The following is a 19,504-nucleotide window of genomic DNA, read 5'->3' as shown; positions in this document are numbered from 1 at the left end:
TGTCCTATCAATGTGTTGTTATTTTATTGTATGCAAACTTTTGGTGTATGGATTAATGTCACTGGGATATTGTTGTTATTTCATGTAGGTTCTTCTACTGTTATTTTGTTGGTTTTGATCTAAATGAAAAAAAAAAACTTAGTAATGTTTTCCCTGTCTGCCTCGAGATGCCTCAATGGGCCTTGACACGCCTTGGTGGGGGTGATAACTCTACAAAATAGAGTTATTTTACCAATTTTTATGTGTTAATTGTTGCTTAATTCTTAAGTTTTTAATTGATTTATTAAGTTTTAAAGTAATTTTGAATTTATTGGGTTTATTTTGATTTTATATATTTTTGTGTGTTTTTATAGTTATTTTATTGTAAAATGTTATAGTTTAATTATTTAAAATTAATATTGTTAAGTTAGAAGTAAAAAGATGTAATTTTGAACTTAAATGTTTAAGTAAATTAAGTTTTAATTAATATTTTCATGGAACTTATGTTATATATTTTATTATTGAAAATATTTAGCTTTAATTTAATTTATGTTATTTTTGTAGATAATTTGTTGCATTTTTGGCTCTTGAAAAAGTAAGAAAAGTGAAGGAAAAATGACATTGTTGAGAGAAAATAAAGATAAAAAACAGGAGGCCCAAGCTCCCCAACCTATTTCCCCAGGCCCGATTTCCTCTTCAGCAGCAGCCCCCTGCTCCATCCGAAGCCCAGTGTGGCCCAAGCACCCTTCAGCAGCCTCTCCACCTGCCTGGCCCTTTCCACCCAGCCACAGCCATTCGGGTCTCCTCACCAACAATAGAAGCCATCCCAGCCCCTTCCTCACGCATCAACCCGTGGGTCTGCCTCCCTAGATGCCTCCTTCAGCCCTTGCACCCCACGAAGTCAGCCAGGCCCAACCAGCAACCTGCTACAAATCTGCCTTTTCCCCTTTTTGAGCCCACAAATTGTCACTTTGTCCCCTTTGCCAAAAGTACAATTTTTTTACTCAAACTTTTCTACACATTTTACCCCAAAACATCATCATTACACCCTATAATTTACCCATATTTGCCATATTATAATTAATTAAATTAATTTAAATTGATTATTTTAATAGTCTTTTTTTGGCTATAAATAAGGGAGTTTAGAGTGCTTATTTTTTGAAGGAGATTACCATACTACACATTCTACACTTTCAAGACCTCTTCATTTTCTTCTTCTTCTTTGTTGAAAATTTTCTATGTGTTTTTAGAGGAAAAATTTGGGGGTTCATCCTCCAAATTTTCCTATTTATGTTTGTAATTGATAACTCTACAAAATAGAGTTATTTTACCACTTTTTATATGCTAATTGTTGCTTAGTTCTTGAGTTTTTAATTAACTTATTAAGTTTTTATGTAATTTTTAATTTATTAGTCTTATTGTTGTTTTCTAGATTTTTATATGTTTTATAGATATTTTATTATAATATGTTGTAGTTTAATTATTTGAAATTTGTGTTGATAGATTATAAGTTAAAAAAATGTGATTTTATTGAACTTAATTCCCAAAGTAAATTAAATTTCAATTAGTATTTTCATGGACTTAATTTGAGTTATTTTATAATTGAAAATATTTGATTCTAATTTATTATTTACTTATTTTGTAGGGAGTAAGTTGTATTTTTTTTTTGCTTTGAAAAGAAAAGAAGGAAAAGAAAGAGTGGCAAATTTGAAAGAAAATAGCATAAAAAGTGACATTTGTCAACTCTTGCCCATGCCAGGCCCAGGCCCATTCCAAGACCTCCTTGTCTCCCAGCTGCCACCTCACACCCAAGGCTCCTCAAATCTCCATTCAGTCAGCTGAAGACTCCCCAAGCTGCACCAGCCATGCCTGGCTGCCCATTGCCTCCAACAATCACTCTCCTGCTGCCACCTGTCTCAACCACTTACTTCCTCACCAGCCATCAACGTCCATATACACATCAACAAACCAAGCTTCCCCAGGCCCAAATTCCACCATCAGCCAGGCCCGAAACTTCTCCAACAATTCGGCCCAAAACAGCCACAAAAAGACAGCCACAATCTTTTACCCAACCAAAGACCACAGCCACAAAAAGACCCAAAACTCACATTTTTATTCCCAATATTTTTCACTCAAATATTAATTCACTCTTCCCTATTTTTCTTACCTAAATAAACATTCCTAATTCATTTTTTTTACCCTAGCTTTTCACTAATATTTTACCCAACCAAACATTTCATCTTTCCAATAATCTTACACTTACTCTATTTATCCTACCACTTCCCAACACAATTAAATTAATCAATTTATTTATTTTAATTTGATTAATTTAATCTCCATATTTTGCCTATAAATAGAGTCTTGTAAGACCATTTGGGGAGCTCTTCTTTTTGATCTTTTCAACATCTTCTACACATATTTTTCTCTCTTCTTTTCACTATTTTCTCTCTACCATTTTCATCTTTTAAAGAGCATGTCAAGTATGTTATTTTGTAATTTTTATTTCAATCTAGTTATGAGCTTCTAATCTTTTTCAAAGGTTATTAAGATGATGATGAAGCAAAATGTAACTAGATAGTATTTTTTGTTGTATGTTGATTTCCCATTTGTACAACATTGTTTATGGATTTTTCTATCAAAGATATGCATTTTTCATCTAGTGTTGATTGTTAAAGCATATTACACTTAGTTTTATGCAAAAATATGATATTCTTTTATTAAATGTTTTTCATTAAATTGTTCACCTCTAATTCTTAGAGCATAAGTATCATATTTTGCCTAAACATAATCTCTTTGATTTTTTGTAGTTTCATTAGGTTGTACACAACTAATGCTTAGAAATTATATCTTATATAAGTGAAGAAAAATCCTACAATTTTGAAAGAGTAACTTGTGCTTGAATAGAAAATATATTTTGAAAAAAATATATAGTGTGATTTATTTCAACTATATCAAAACTTGGGAATCAATGTATTTATAAATACTATTGAACTTGCATTTTGTGGATTCTAAAATCTTAATAATCTTATTTTACATATCTCATTTGAAAACCATTTTTATCATTAATATTTTTATTACTTGTCTTTTATTTTTCTAAAACAAAATCTCATCAAATATTTGGAACTAGGTTAGAATATTCTTGCTTTGTTTGAAATAATTTCTTTTGATGTTAGTCAACTCCCATGGGTTCGAACTCGTACTTACATGAACATTATATTCCGATACGATTCGTGCACTTGCGAGTTTAAATATTAAAACACCCTCTTTTGGGATCAACAATAATTTTTTTGTTTGTATTTTCTTTTCTAGTTATGACTTTCTAATCTTTTTAAGATTATTAAGGTGATGATGAAACAATATGTAACTAGATAATATTTATTTTGTATGTTGATTTCCCATTTTGTGCAACAAAGTTTATGGAATTTTCTTCTTCAAATATCTTCTTTCATCTTAAATATCATGTATTTTGGATTGTTAGCACATATTTACACTTTGTTCTTCATTAGTGCAAAAACATAATATTCTTTGTGTAAGATGTGTCATTAAATTGTACACATCCATGCTTAGAACAAAAATATTATGTTTTGCCTTATAAATAATGTTCATTGATTTATTTGTTATTTCATTAGATTGATTTACACTAAATGCTTTGAAATTATAATTTTGAAAAGTGAAGAAAAATCTTATCTTTTTAGAAGTAATTTGTGCTTAAAATTATAAATCTATTTGGAAAATGATAGTTTGATTTATTTTAACTATCACTAAAACTTGGGAATCAATGTATCTATAAATATTATTGAACTTATATTTTGTGGATTCTAATCCTTAATAATCTTATTTTACCATCTTGTTTACACTTATTAATTTAGTAATATATATTGTCTTTAATTTCTATATTATTGTCTTTTATTTTATTTTCATTATTCAAAAATCTCTTCAATCTTTGGAGCTAGGTTATAATTTGTTAATTTTGGTTTAAAATAGTTTTCTTTTCAATTTTAGACAACTCCTTTGGGTTCGATCTCATGCTTACACGAACACTATACTTCATATACGATTCCTGCGCTTGCGAGTTATAAATATTTAAAACATACCCGTTTTTGGTCCATCAGGGGGCCTCCAACCTTATCAAGGCCCGTCAAGGTAGAATTGAGGCCCATCAAGGTCACTATGTTCACTGCCTGGTTTGGCCCCATCGAGGTAGCATCGAGGCCCATCAAGGTCACTATGTTCATTGCTTGGTTTAGCCCCATCAAGGTCGGTATGTTCATTGCTTGGTTTGGCCCCATCGAGGCCCACCGAGGTAACATCGAGGCCCATCGAGGTAGATTTATTTTAACATTTTGAGGGTCCTTAGATGGTGTTATCGAGGCCCATCGAGGCAGTTTGTTTGACCTATCGATTTTTGTCGAGACAGACAGGTTTATGTGATTTTAGTTGTATTTTTTAGTGCTAGTTAAAATTTTGGGTCTAGCCTTATCGAGTTCTATCAAGGCAGATCGAGGTAGAAAATTAGTGATGTATACATATTTTTTTCCAAGTATGTACAAAAAAATAATGTTCATGCATTGAACCATATAAAAAAATATATATATAATCACGGTGCCAATGTTTAAAAGAATAGGTCCACACACCATTTGGTTTTGAAATGCTGCATGTTTGCATCGGTAACAGTATCAAGTGGTAGCCTGTCAATCAAATGCTCGATATGTTTAATAGCATACATACCACAATCCCCACTGCATATAAGTTGATTTGTGTCAATTATAAATAAATTTTGTATAATTAAATTCAATAAAAATATTTCAAATACCACTAACTAAATAGGGGGAATACCTTGTCATAGTCTGAGGCACCTCCTTAGGGCCAAGACGACAGTACCGGAATGGCTTTGGTTTTTGGCCAGGTTGCTACTGTAGCTCGTCATGGTCGTCAAACAAGCCAGACATGAACAACAGCGAAGGCATCAATAAACACCAAGGCTTAATGACTTCCGCCAACAGAGACTGACTAACCACGATATAGTTGGAATCATATATGTTAATGTGCCACAATGGAATGGACACTTCAATGGTGGCCCAATGTTGTGCTTGTGGGATGTGCAAGGAAAAATATACTTCATCAACAACTGCCCAGGATACGAGGTATTGATTTGGTTCGCCCTTCAAAAATTTAAGCATGTCCTCATCCCATGTATACTTCTCCCCAATCTAATTAAAATGATTCCAACGACCTACGCACACCGGGGGGAAGGGGGTGTTCATGATAGCGGCAGACTGCCGAAATGCGGAGTGATAAAAGTGGCGTCGATGGCGTAGCATGTGCAGAGCGACATCAATATGTTGAAAAAAATGTAAATTCGTCAGCACCATCAATATGTGTTAAGGATTGAATATAAAACATAATTGTAATTTACATACTGAATCATAAAGCCAAGTCTGAATGGTGTGCAACTGCAAGAACCATGCCACGTCGTGCGTCCCAGTAAGGACAAATCGATCCCTCTTGTTGTCAATCTTCTCGATCAGCCACTTATGGAAACTCTTCTTTTGTGCTGGTCACACTTCCTCAAAGGATCCGTAACTAGTGCATGTTTATCTAATCTTGGCCTCTTCGTAGGGTCGTTGAAGTCATCATAACGCTTAGGCTTGCGTTTCTTCCTGATAAATTCAAGGTCAGCTGCCTCCTCAGGCTGTAACACTCGTACACTAGGACTATCGACATCACTGGCAACAACAGATGTCTGGGCCTGTGGAGTGGAAGATGGATCATGGGTGTAACGTCCTCCTAATCCAGGACCGTTGCACTGTGTACTTTAAATTGTGTCAGACTTGCTAACCAAGTCATTTGGCTTAAAATGTGTAACTATAGTTAATGTCAAGGGTTAGGGTTAAAATTTTTGGTCAAAAGAACTGTTGACTTTTATTTAAAAAGATTCATACATTCATGGGATCCCAAATGTAACACCCTACTTCCTTAGAGCCGTTACTAAGTGAGTTTAAAATGTGCTTCTAACTCGCTAATCGAGGTTTTAAGGTAAACGTGTAATTTCATAAACAGAGACATAAACTTTGAAAATAATCTCTTTTACTGAAAATCATAAAACATTTAACATTTGGGATCCCAAAATACTGTTTACAAATATTTACAACTCGAAATATACTCAAGGTCGACTAAACGACAAAATAGGTTTCTTTACAAACAACTTCCAAAAATACCCCTGGCCGTGGCATCCAGGAAGACCAGACATGTACGCGTCACGTAATGCTCTCCGTACTCATGGTCGGTTCACCTTCTCCTTTCCCTTACCTGCACCACAAAGCACCCGTGAGCCGAAGCCTAGCAAGAAAACTCCACATAAACAGATAACATACACATATGAACCACATAGCATATAACCAATTTGTCCATAAATCAAACACATACGGCCATGCCGTCTCAGGCGCTATACCAGGCCCTGAGTTGCGGTCTACACTGTAAGGATATCCCAGGTATCCTTTAGGGTCTTACCCTGGCAACTTGTACTCCGCGTGCTAAACGTTGCTCCCGGCCTTCGCCATTCCTGGCCCTAACCGATCATTCACATATATGCATACACCGCATAATTTAAACATAACTTAAGCATATACTAACATACTCAATGGGCTACACCCAACACATAATCATATAGGGTCGTGCCCTGCAACACAACTATGGGGCCTCGCCCTGCTCTATGGGTACAACAGTTTTCTTACCTGTGTTCCGAGCTTCTTGAGCACTGAACCCTCGAGCACGGTCCTCTAATCCGACCCTCTTCGAGAACCTAGTCACAACACACAAATAACATCCCCATTGCTAACCAATTCATAAGCGTCTCCCGGAACCAAACCCGAGCCCTCGGGACCCCCCAGAACCCCACAAAAAGTGGCGGAAGCGTCCCCCGAGCCCCCTGGGCAAAAGCCTAAAAACCACAATTTTTCCCCTACCCAGAAATGTCCTAGTGCCTCGGCGCCCAGAATGGCCCTCGTCCTCTGCTGCAGCCTAGTGCCGCGACGCAGAAGAACAGGGCCGCGGTACCCCTTTGCGAACCCAAAATTCTGGGTTTTCCCCTACATTTTCCTCGAGCCAAAACACTCCCAAATCTTTACCAAGACTTACCTAAGTCCCAAATTCAATTCAAAAACCCAAATAAACCATCTAACAACCTACAAACATCAACAACAACCCTAGATACACAATCAAACTCAAGAATCACTTAGTAGTTCAAAATTCTCCAAAACTTAAACCAACCCTTGCAAAGTTTAAACCAGCCTTCAGAATTCTTAAACTAAACCAGAGATAACCTTCAAATATGCATGGAACTCGTACCTCAAGATGGAATTCGACCTTGAGCCACCACCAAATCCACTTCCAAGCTAGTTCCTCTTGTTCCCAAACTGAATTCCCACACAAACCAGCCACAAACCAACTTTCAGCTTCCAACTTCAATCTCTCAAAATCAAGCTTAGAAACTCAAACAAAGCAGAGATAAACACCTTACCTCAGACCTTAGCACTCCTTTGAGCTAACTTTCCTAACCATAGCAGCCAAATTCCTTCAGTTTGCTAGCCCAAAGTCCTCAAAACTCAACAAGTTCTCATTCACCAAAGAGAGGGAGAAAAGAATCGCATGGGAGAGAGAGAGAGAGAGCTGAGAAGTTCTATTTTCTTTTCCTTCCTTTGATTTCCAAACCGTTATAAAATTTCTCTCAGCCTTATCCCAACATAACCAGCTACCAAAAGACCCAATTACCCTTTCATCTAACCCAAATTCTAACTAATCCTCAAGGACATCTTAGACCTTTCCTATCCCTTTACAAATATACCACTTTCTCACTTAAATTAGCTATCCTCAATGGTTACCTATGGTTACCCAAGTTACCAGAATACCATTAACCATTAACTTAAAGTCCCAAACTAAATTTGTAATATTCCCGAATTACCCTTAGGCTCCTTCCGAGCCGGGTATTACATCCAGTTGTGACTTTAAGCGGAATAGCTCTCTAGGACCGTCTCAGAACGTGCATCACAAATATATCACCATTATATCGAAAATATCTCATATATAACATTTATTGCATTTATGCCCTCAACGGGCTAAAATTACGAATCTGCCCCTAACTACCAAATGGGGCCCACATGCATATTTAATCACCTAAACATGCACTCTAACCACATATTCATTAAATTCACATAAATTATCACAGTATAACAATTATTGCCCTCCAGGCACACTAATCAAGACTCCAAGCCTTATTACCAAATTTGGGTCGCTACAACTATCCCCTCCTAACAGAGATTTTGTCCTCGAAATTACCTGAATAATTCGTATTACCGCTCCCGCATGTCTGATTCAAGTTCCCATGTCGCCTCCCCAACTTTGTTGTTCCTCCACAGCACTTTCACCAAGGCGATGGTCTTGTTCCGCAAAACCTTATCTTTCCGGTCAAGAATCTGAACCGGCTTCTCCTCATAGGAATATTCCTGGTCCAGCTCCAAACTCTCATAACTCAGCACGTGAGTTGAATCTGATACATACTTTCGGAGCATGGACACATGAAAGACATTATGAACCCCTGATAAGACTGGAGGCATCGCCAACCTGTAAGCTACCTCCCCAACTCGCTCAAGAATCTCAAAGGGTCCAACAAACCTAGGGCTAAGCTTGCCCCGAACACCGAACCGTTTCACTCCTCTCAGAAGTGAAACCCTAAGGAACACATGATCACCGACCTAAAATTCTACACTCCTGCGTTTCAGGTCTGAATAACTCTTCTGGCGACTCTGGGAGGCGAGCATTCGCGCTCTGATCTTCTCAATCGCTTCATTGGTCCTCTAAACCATCTCAGGACCCAAATAACTTCTCTCACCCGTCTCGTCCCAATGAATAGGTGACCTGCACTTTCTCCCGTATAGCATCTCATACGGAGCCACTCCGATAGTCGCTTGATAGCTGTTATTATACGAGAACTCAATCAGAGGAAGATATTGTTGGATTAGCTTATACAGGATCTTTATTTATTTTCATGTATATCTAATATTAAACAAATTAATACGAGATAGCCTAAAACATGTTTCTAAAATTGAATTCAAAGAGAAACAAAGAATAGAATACTTACAGTATACGCAGCGGAATTAAGAGTCCTTCCTTCAGTTTCTCTAACTCTTGTATCCTTTCTGTCGCAGAGTATTATCAAGAAACTGAACCGATCTTCTATTTTCTTCACAATCTTCCAATGTATCCTTAGAACCACCTAGACTAGTGTGGGCAATTCTCAACACATGAGATAGATATAGAGAGAAGAAAAGAAAATAACAAAGAGGCTTAGAAAATGACTTGTGTTTAGAGAGAATCTAAAACTATCAGAAAATCTGACTTGTGACTTATCAAACTTCTTTTTTGACTTCTCTCTAAGCACTCCTTTTATAGACTCAATTAGGCCATTTAATTTAATTAAAAAATCAATAAAATAATAGCCATTTTGAAGCCCTAGGTCGAAATTATCATGGGCTATAGGCCCGTGAAATTTCCCATTTGATTATAAGCCCATTGGACTTAAAATCAAGACCTGTATTATTTTCTATTGATTTAATTAATTAAATAATTATTTAAATCCTTTATAAAATTAATTATTTATAATTTGAACCTTGATTTAAATTTATTTATTAATTTAGATACCAATTTATCTTAATTAATAAATCTGCCATAATTTCTCTTTTCTTCTCAAAATTACACAACTCTGTGAAACTATCCAAAATTGACCTGGTCAACTTTGATAATTCTAATTGATAATTAAATCAATTAATTGAGACTATCTAGATGATTTTATCCAAGGTACAAGGGGGACCATGGGTCTATGAAATCAAGCTCCAATAAGTTATCATAAATCTAACAAATAAATTTACTAACTTATTAATTCCTCGTGACTCCACTATAGACTTGGAATTGCACTCTTGAATTCATAGAACGCTCTATAACAAATATAGATACGCTATTAATTATCCATTGTTACAACCATAATTGTCACTCAATCCTCTATAGACGGTCTACAATGAGATAGGACTAAAATACCATTTTACCCCTCATTGTATTTTATCCTTAAAACACTTAGTTCCTTGTAAATGATACTTCAGTAAACTAATTTAATTACTGAAATGAGATCTCTATCATTTAACACCTTGAACCAAACTAAAAGGAAACCATCGTTTCACTTCTTCATCAGAAGCTATAGATGTTCATATCTATGATTAACACTCCCACTCAATTATACTACCGAGTTCCCAAGATGTAAGTATGGGCTAGTCCGTAGGGTAAGCTGGTAACGAACAAGTCAAAGAACTCAAATAATACAATCAGTTAGAATACTAACCACTCAGAATTGAGATTGAATTGACCTATGGTCAACTATATAATATGACTAGAATAGATAATAACGGTATGTTTACTTATCTTATCAACTGTCAATATCTGTCCAGTCCGATGTAACAAATACATCCGATCTTATCTATTTTACTAATATTCTGGAAAGAACATAACACTATAATGTGTAAGTAGATCATATCGTGGATTGGCAAGTCAGTGTAAATCATGGGCACTGACTAATCTTAGGACTAACTTATTTTGAACATATAATCATATTTATATTCCACTGTGATTACGTCACTATAAATAAGATTAGCTATATGCTCGGGATTTAATAGAATTTTATATTAAACAAATAATCATGAAAATAAAACATGTGAGCAAAGTGATTGAACAAGTCAAAAAATGATTTCTATTCTTTTATTGATAATAAAATGAGATTACAAAGAATTTGGGTTTTAATTAGGGCATAAAACCCCAACAGATACTTACTCCAAGATCCCCCAAAGTTTAATACACAAGCTCGCAACATGTCCTCCAATATCTGAATCGTCCTCTCACACTGTCCATCTGTCTAAGGATGATAAGCGGTACTAAACCGTAACTGCGTGCCCATAGCCTTCAGCAGGCTCTCCCAAAACTTGGAGGTGAAGATGGGGTCTCTATCAGACACTATCGACCTCAGAGCTCCATGAAGTCGAACAATTTCCTTCACATATAATTCAGCATACTGCTCCACGGTATAAGTCGTCCTGACAGGCAGAAAGTGGGCCGACTTGGTATACCTATCCACAATCACCCATACCGAGTCATGCTGTCCAACAGTTCTTGGCAAACCAACCACAAAGTCCATGGTGATGTCCTCCCATTTCCACTCAGGAATCCCTAGAGGCTGCAGCAACCTCGCTGGCCTCTGATGTTGAACCTTAACCTGCTGACACGTTAAGCACTTAGCTACATAATCCACCACGTCCCTTTTCATGCCTGACCACCAATATAAAGCTCTCAAATCTTGGTACATCTTCGTCGTACCTGGATGCAAAGAGTAAGGAGTGGTATGCAATTCATCCAGAATCTCCCTTCGGATAACAGAATCCATTGGAACACAAATTCGACTCTTGTACTTCAGTAATCCCATCTCTAAAATAGAAAAGTCCTTTGTCGCTCCGACGAAAACATTTTCTCTGTGACCTCTTAACTGGGAATCTTTCCCCTGCGCCTCCTTGATCCTCTCAAGGAGTGTAGACTGAAGAGTGATGTTGGCTAACCGGCCAACCACCTACTCTATTTTCGCTCTAGTCATCTCCTCAGCCAACTTATCAAATATCTGCCTTGAACTGAACAACTGTCCTGGGCCTCTCCGACTCAATGCATCAACCACTACATTAGCCTTCCCAGGATGGTATAGGATATCACAATCATAATCCTTAACCAATTCCAGCCACCGCCTCTGGCGCATATTCAAGTCCTTCTGAGTAAAGAAGTACTTCAGGCTCTTGTGGTCGGTGTATATCTCGCACTTCTCACCATAGAGATAATGTCTCCAAATCTTAAGTAAGAACACCGCTGCCAACTCCAAATCATGCGTAGGATATCTCTGCTCATACTCCTTTAACTGTTTGGATGCATAGGCTATCACTTTACCCGCTTGCATCAGCACACACCCCAAACCCTGTCTGGAAGCATCACAATAAACCACAAACTTCTCATTATCTGTTGGCAGACTCAACTAAGGCTGAGCATAAAATCCGAAAAACCGAAAAAACCGTGTACACCGACCTACCGATCACTGAAAAAACCAAAACCGTTTAAACCAAAAACCGAAAAAACCGCCGACGGTGCAAACCGCCATTGTTCAGTCGGTTTTGAAATTTTGGGTGAACCGACCAATAAAACCAAAACCGACCGAACATAATAAAATAATAATATAATATTATATAATTATTAATTATTAATTATTAAAATTTTTAAAATTTGTACTTTTAATTATGTTTCAAACTTTAAAATTTGTAAATGTAATTATGTTGTATATATTTATGTTTTAAAAATGCACAAAAATGAATTCCAACAATCCAAAATTTTTAATTTTTTAACTAAAACTTTAAAAAAATAAAAAAAAAATAATCAATTCGGTTTGGTCGGTTTAACCGACCAAACCGCGGTCCAAAACGGTCGGTTTTTTTTTAAACTGGTTTGGTTCGGTCGGTTTTTGGATTGCACCAATCCGGACCGAAAACCGAATTCTGGATTTTTTATTGTGAAAAAACCGCCCAAACCGACCGATGCTCACCCCTAGACTCAACACTGGCGCAGTGATCAGTCGTCGCTTCAACTCTTTAAAACTATTCTCACATCTGTCCGTCCAGACATACCTTGTCTTCTTCTTTGTCAGTTCTGTCAAAGGTGTAGCTATTCTGGAAATCCCCTCAACAAACCGCCGATAGTATCTTACTAAACCCAGAAAACTCCTCGCCTCAGGAACATTGCTCGTTCTAGGCCAATCGCTAACTGCCTCAATCTTGCTTGGATCAACCAGAATCCCTTCCTTACCGACGATGTGACCTAGAAACGTGACTTGCGGTAGCCAAAATTCACACTTGCTGAACTTAGCATATAACTTATGCTCCCTTAACCGCTGCAAAACCAACCGCAGATGCTGCTCGTGCTCAGTCTCTGACTGAGAGTACACCAAGATATCGTCGATGAATACAATCACGAACTTATCCAGATAATCCTTGAAAATCCTATTCATCATATCCATAAAAGCTGCTGGAGCATTGGTTAATCCAAAGGACATAACCAGAAATTCATAATGTCCATACCTCGTTCAGAAAGCGGTCTTTGGTATGTCCTCCTCTTTAATCCTTAACTGATGGTAACCTGACCGGAGATCAATCTTAGAAAACACCGTGCTCCCCTGTAACTGATCAAATAAGTCATCGATCCTGGGCTGTGGATACTTATTCTTAATAGTCAACTTGTTCAACTCCCTGTAGTCAATGCACATCCTAAGAGATCCATCCTTCTTCTTAACAAACAACACTAGAGCACCCCATGGCGAGAAACTCGGTCTGATGAACCCAAAATCAAGTAATTCTTGCAACTGAATCTTCAACTCCTTTAACTCTGCTGGAGCCATTCTGTAAAGCGTTCTAGATACTGGCTCCACCCCTGGCGCCAACTCAATAACAAAGTCAATCTCCCTCTGTGGCGGCAAGCGTGGCGGATCTGCTGGAAATAAGTCTGGAAATTCACACACCAATCTAGTCTCACCGGGACCAACTGACTCAACCTTAGAGGTGTCCACAAAATTTTCTAGGAATCCTATGTAACCTTCCTGCATCAGGTCTCTAGCCTTCAATGATGAAATAATAGGTATTCGCAGTCCATCAGACATCCCCACGAATACAAAGGCTACCTCCCATTCTGGTTCAAAAGTCACCATCTTGCGCTTGCAGTCAATCTTTGCCCCATATTTCACTAACCAATCCATTCCTAAGATCATATCAAAGTCATCCATCTCAAGCTCAATTAGATCAACAGACAATTCCCTACCATCTACCTCTACTGGTAATTCCCTAATCCATCTCCTAAAAACTACCAATTCCCCAGTTGGCAACAAAGTCTGAAAACCCCTAGCATACACAATACTAGGTCTACATAGCAGATCTATCACCCTAGCAGACACAAACAAGTGGGCAGCTCCTGAATCAAACAATGTAGTATACAAATACCTAGCACTAGAAATCTGACCTGTCACAACTGAGGGGCAAGCCTCCGCCTCAGTCTGAGTCAAAGTAAACACTCTGGCAGGAGCGAGACTGTCTCCCTGCTTCGGCTCCTCCTTTTTGACTTGTGGGCAGTCCTTCTTCAAATGATTGGCACTCCCATAGACAAAGCAAGCCCTGATCCTGCACTCACTCTAATGTCATCGTCTACACCGAGGACACACTGGGAAACTCCTCTAGTTGTCACCACTGCCCTGACGGCCACTAAAAGCACCCCGTGCCCTCCTATCGGAACTGGGAGGAACGAAGGAATCTGGGGCCTTCCTTTTCTGCTCACTAGGGCCACTACCCCGATTGGATCCAACAAAAGGAGGCATTGTTCTCCTAGCATCGCGCCTAACAGCGCTCTCTCTCCAGATCTGGTCCTCGGCCCCTTCAGCTGTAAGGGCCTTGTCCATAACCTGGGCATAAGTAGTAGTCCTCGAATCCAAGGTGATCTTCACATCACGAGCAATCATTACATTCAACCCTCGAACAAATCTGTCTCTTCTTGCCGCATCAGTCGACACTAAATTTGGCGCAAACTTCGCCAATCGATCAAATTTCAGAGCATATTCTATCATGGTCAACCGGTTCTGAGTCAGGTTGATGAACTCGTCAACCTTTGTAGCTCAGACTGCCACACTATAATATTTCTCGTTAAAGATATTCTTGAATTCTTCCTAGGTCATAATTGTCACGTTCCTTCTCTAAACCACAACTGTAACGACCTGAATTTGCTAATAAGGTTTGGAGCCTTGATTAGTGTGCCTGGAGGGCAATAATTGTTTAAACTGTATTAATTTATGTGAACTTAATGAATATGTGGTTAGAATGCATGTTTAGGTGAAATAAATTTACTAGTGGGCCCAATTGGTTGTTAGGGGCAAACTGGTAATTTTAGCCCGTTGAGGGCATAAATATATGTGAAATATATGTGATGTTGTTGATATAACGGAGATATATTCGTGATGCACGTTCCGAGACGGCCCTAGGGAGCTAAATAGTCTAAAAGTCACAACGGGGTCAAATACCCGGCTCGGGAGGAGCCTAGAGGTATCTTAGGAACATTATAACTTGAGGTTGGGGATTTGTAAGTATTGGTTAATGGTATTTTAGTGGTTTGAGTAACCATTGGTAACCAGTGAGGATAACTACCTTAAGTGATAAAATGGTATATTTGTAAGAAGTTGGGAAAGGTCTAGGTTGTCCTTGAGGATTAGTTAGAGTATGGGTTAGATGGAAGGGTATTGAGGTCATTTTAGGCAAATGGATAAGCTCAATTTGGGAGTTGGGACTCTAGAATCAGCTAGCAAAGGAAGATAGAAGAACAAAAAAAAGGGAACCTAATCTCTCTGTCTCTTTCTCTATCGATGCTTTCTTTCTTTCTTTCTCTCTAAGGTGGCTGGTCTTGAAGGATTTTAGGTTAAAGTTCAAGGGATTCAAGGCTGGGAATTAGGGGATTTACCTAGGCTCAAAGGTAAGTTTTAATCAGTATTTTGATTGAGTTTTTCAGAGAAATAGTAATGTTAATTGTAACGCCCTGGTTACTCCAGAACAGTTATGGTGAATCGGAAATTTGACTCGCTACCCGAGTCCTTTGGTTAAAAACGTGATCTAAGCGTTAATATCAAGTTAAGGTGAAAAACCAGTAAAAAGGAAAAGGTACATTTCATTAAGTAAATAAACTGCTCATGAGCCTTTCAAAATGTTTACAAGTAGTTCGTAATACAAAGGAGTCGCTACAGTTCCAAATTTACAATCCCTGCCGGCGTAAGCGGCAAAAATAGGGTAAACCCCTAGTCCCTCTGAGAACTCCTTGACCGTGACGGTCAAGCGGCCCTGTATGTACACGACAACATCGCCCAAGCTCCCCTCTCAGGGCTGGTCAAGCTTTTCCTTTCCTTTACCTGCACCACAAAGCACCCATGAGCCAAGGCCCAGCAAGAAAACACAATAAGACATGATATAATATCAACAACGATCATAATAACCCTTCAGGACTATCAATCCAAGCAAATAGGTGACAATAGCCAAAAGTCACAATAATGAGCATCGCTCCCTCTAGCCATGTGACGATAGAGTCACCAGGGCTTAGCTGATGAGTGATTCTTTCATAAGCTTGTTTAGGACAGGTGCATGGTGATTGGTCACCAACATAACCTTCCTCACGACTCTAGAGTCGAAACTATGGACAACGTCCCTTAGCCACGTGACAAACGGTCATCGGGGTCATATACCTTGGCTATAGTCTTCTGGTCGTAGACCAGGCAAGCGCTTATAAGTTCATCGACCTTAGGGCCGGTCCCGCATTAATGCCATAGAGCCATTCAATGCGTGATCATCGACTTTAGAGTCGGTCCCTGACTAGTCAGTGTCTCAAACAGATAATCAGCATTCACTAGCATTTAGTATGCAATCCACGTTCACATATATCAACCAACATGCCTCAATGTCAAACCATGCATGTCATATACCTGTACAGGGTGCAACTGTATCCATACACTATTTTCTTACCTCAAGTTCGAGCAAGAAGTATGATAAAGACGACCCCTGAGAACGATCGATCTTTTAGTTCCTTAGCGGTTACCTAATCACAACCAGTTATAACCTCCATTAATGAGAATCCACAATAATAGGATCTTAACCTAAGCACCACCCCCGGGACCTCGAAACATGCCCACACGGTGAGTAGATTCGATCCCGGGCCTTAAGGATTGAAACCCCAAGTCAAAAACCCTTAAAAACACTCAAAACGGGGTTTGGAAGGAACAGGGTAGCGCTACAGCGCTCAACCCCTAGCGCCACAGCGCTCTACTTAGAACCTCCCAAAAGCCAAAAAGCCTCCTGAGGAGCGCTATAGCGCCCTAGGGTGGGCGTTGTAGCGCTACCTCCAGGCCCAAACACCCCTGAACCGACCTTCTTCAACTTCTTCGATTCTAACTTGATTTCCAAGCTTCCAAAGCCTATTCTTGATGCCAAATAAACCCAAAAAACCATCCCAACACACCCTAAACATCACAAGCATGGGAACCCTAGCCAAAACTCCCAACAAAACCATGAATTCACCCTAGTAAACTCAGCTGCAAAACAAAACCAAAACAGAGCAAACCAGAGAAAACCATGGTTAGATACTTACCCAAAGCTTGGCCTAGGATGCTCTTCAATGGTGGAACACACTCCCAAACTCCGAAGGCTTGCTTCCTAAGCTTGAATCCTCAAAATTGGTTCAAAAACCACAAAGAACAGTGAGGAGAAGAAGGTACGGGAGAACTCTAAAGTATACTCTGTTTTTCCATCATTTTCTTCAGCCATCAAGGGTTATATCTATCCTAGGGGTGAAATGTTCATTTTACCCCTAGGTCAATTAGTACTTTCTAAAGGCTCCCAAGGGTATTTTTGGTACTTCCCTCCTATCTCGTTAATCATAATTAACGCTCTCCAATTCCCGCTATTCTTAATAATCTCAAACACCAATAATTCACATCTCGTTACCCTTTATCCCCCGGTAATGCTCTAATCAACAAAATCACCTCGAGACTCAACCCAAGTCCCGACACTTAATCCCGTTGTGACTAAACCGCTAATCAATATTCTACGATCGTCTCATGTCGAATAGCTCGAACAAACCCACATCATAATGTGGTCCCAACATATCATCGACATGCATACAATTAACATTATATTATAATATAATTCTCATAAACATGCATAAACACATTTAATGGCATAATTAAACAATTATGGCCCTCTCGGCCTACTAATCCAGCCGTTAACCATATTAGGGAATCCGGGGCATTACAACTATCCCCTCCTTACAGAAATTTCGTCCTCGAAATTTACCTGAACAGCTCGGGATACTGACTCCGCATATCAGACTCCAGCTCCCAGGTCGCTTCCACGACCTTGCTGTTCCTCCACAACACCTTAACCAAAGGTATTGTATTGTTCCTGAGGACTTTATCCTTCTGATCAAGTATCTGAACAGGCTGCTCCTCAAAGGAGAGTTCTGGCTCAAGCTCCAGATCCTCATAACTCAAAATATGACTCTCATCAGATACATACCTCTGAAGAGCGGAAACATGAAATACATTATGCACGGCCGACAACGCCGGAGGCAAAGCTAGCCTGTAAGCCATTTGACCAATCCTCTTCAGGATCTCAAATGGACCTACAAACCTGGGACTCAGCTTGCCCTTCTTCCCAAACCTTCTCACCCCTTTCCATGGCGAGACTCTGAGGAAAACATAGTCTCCTACCTGGAACTCCACGTTCCTGCGTTTGGGATCTGCATAGCTCTTCTGTCTACTTTGAGAAGTAAGCATCCGAGCTCTAATCTTGTCAATGGCCTCATTGGTCCTCTGAACTGCCTCAGGACCTAAGTATCTCCTTTCACCTGTCTCATCCCAATGAATGGGAGATCTACACTTCCTACCATATAACATCTCATAAGGTGAAACTCTAATGGTATATTGATAACTGTTATTATAGGAGAACTCTATCAAAGGCAGATACTTACTCCATGATCCACCAAAGTCCAGTACACATGCCCGCAGCATGTCTTCTAATATCTGGATCGTCCTCTCAGATTGCCCATCTGTCTGAGGATGATAAGCTGGAGTGAACTTCAATCGTGTACCCATGGCTGTTTGTAAACTCTTCCAAAACTTGGAAGTGAATGCAGGGTCTCGATATAACACGATCGACCTAGGAGCTCCATGGAGGCGCACGATCTCTCTCACATAGAGATCTGCATACTGGTCAACAGTATAAGTAGTCCTCACTGGTAGAAAGTGAGCTGACTTGGTATAGCGATCCACTATCACCCAAATGGAATCATGCTGACCAACAGTCCTGGGCAAGCCCACCACAAAATCCATCGTGATGTCTTCCCACTTCCACTCTGGGATATCCAGAGGCTGCAATAACCCTGCCGGCCTCTGATGCTCAGCCTTGACCTGCTGACAAGTCAAGCACTTGGCCACATACTCTACTACATCTCTCTTCATCCCTGGCCACCAGTACAACGATCTCACATCCTGATACATCTTCGTGGTGCCTGGATGCAAAGAGTAAGGTGTAGTATGAGATTCATCCAGAATCTCCCGCCTCAGCACAGTGTCTAACGGAACACATATCCGTCCCTTGTATCTCAATAACCCCAAATCAGACACTGTATAGTCTCTGGATGCTCCAGCCAAGACATCCTCTCTAATCTTGATGAGTTGTGGATCACCCAGCTGACCCTCTTTAATCCTCTCTAGCATCGTAGACTGTAGCGTAACATTGGCCAACTGGCCCACCAGTAACTCTATACCAGCTCTGGTCATGTCATCAGCTAACTCTCTGGCTATCAGCCTAATACCGTGAATCTGTCC

This window comes from Humulus lupulus, chromosome 8 (assembly GCF_963169125.1).
Source record: "Humulus lupulus chromosome 8, drHumLupu1.1, whole genome shotgun sequence".
NCBI lineage: Eukaryota > Viridiplantae > Streptophyta > Magnoliopsida > Rosales > Cannabaceae > Humulus > Humulus lupulus.
The sequence above is the reverse complement of the archived record's forward strand: the minus strand, read 5'-3'. Positions refer to the sequence as shown.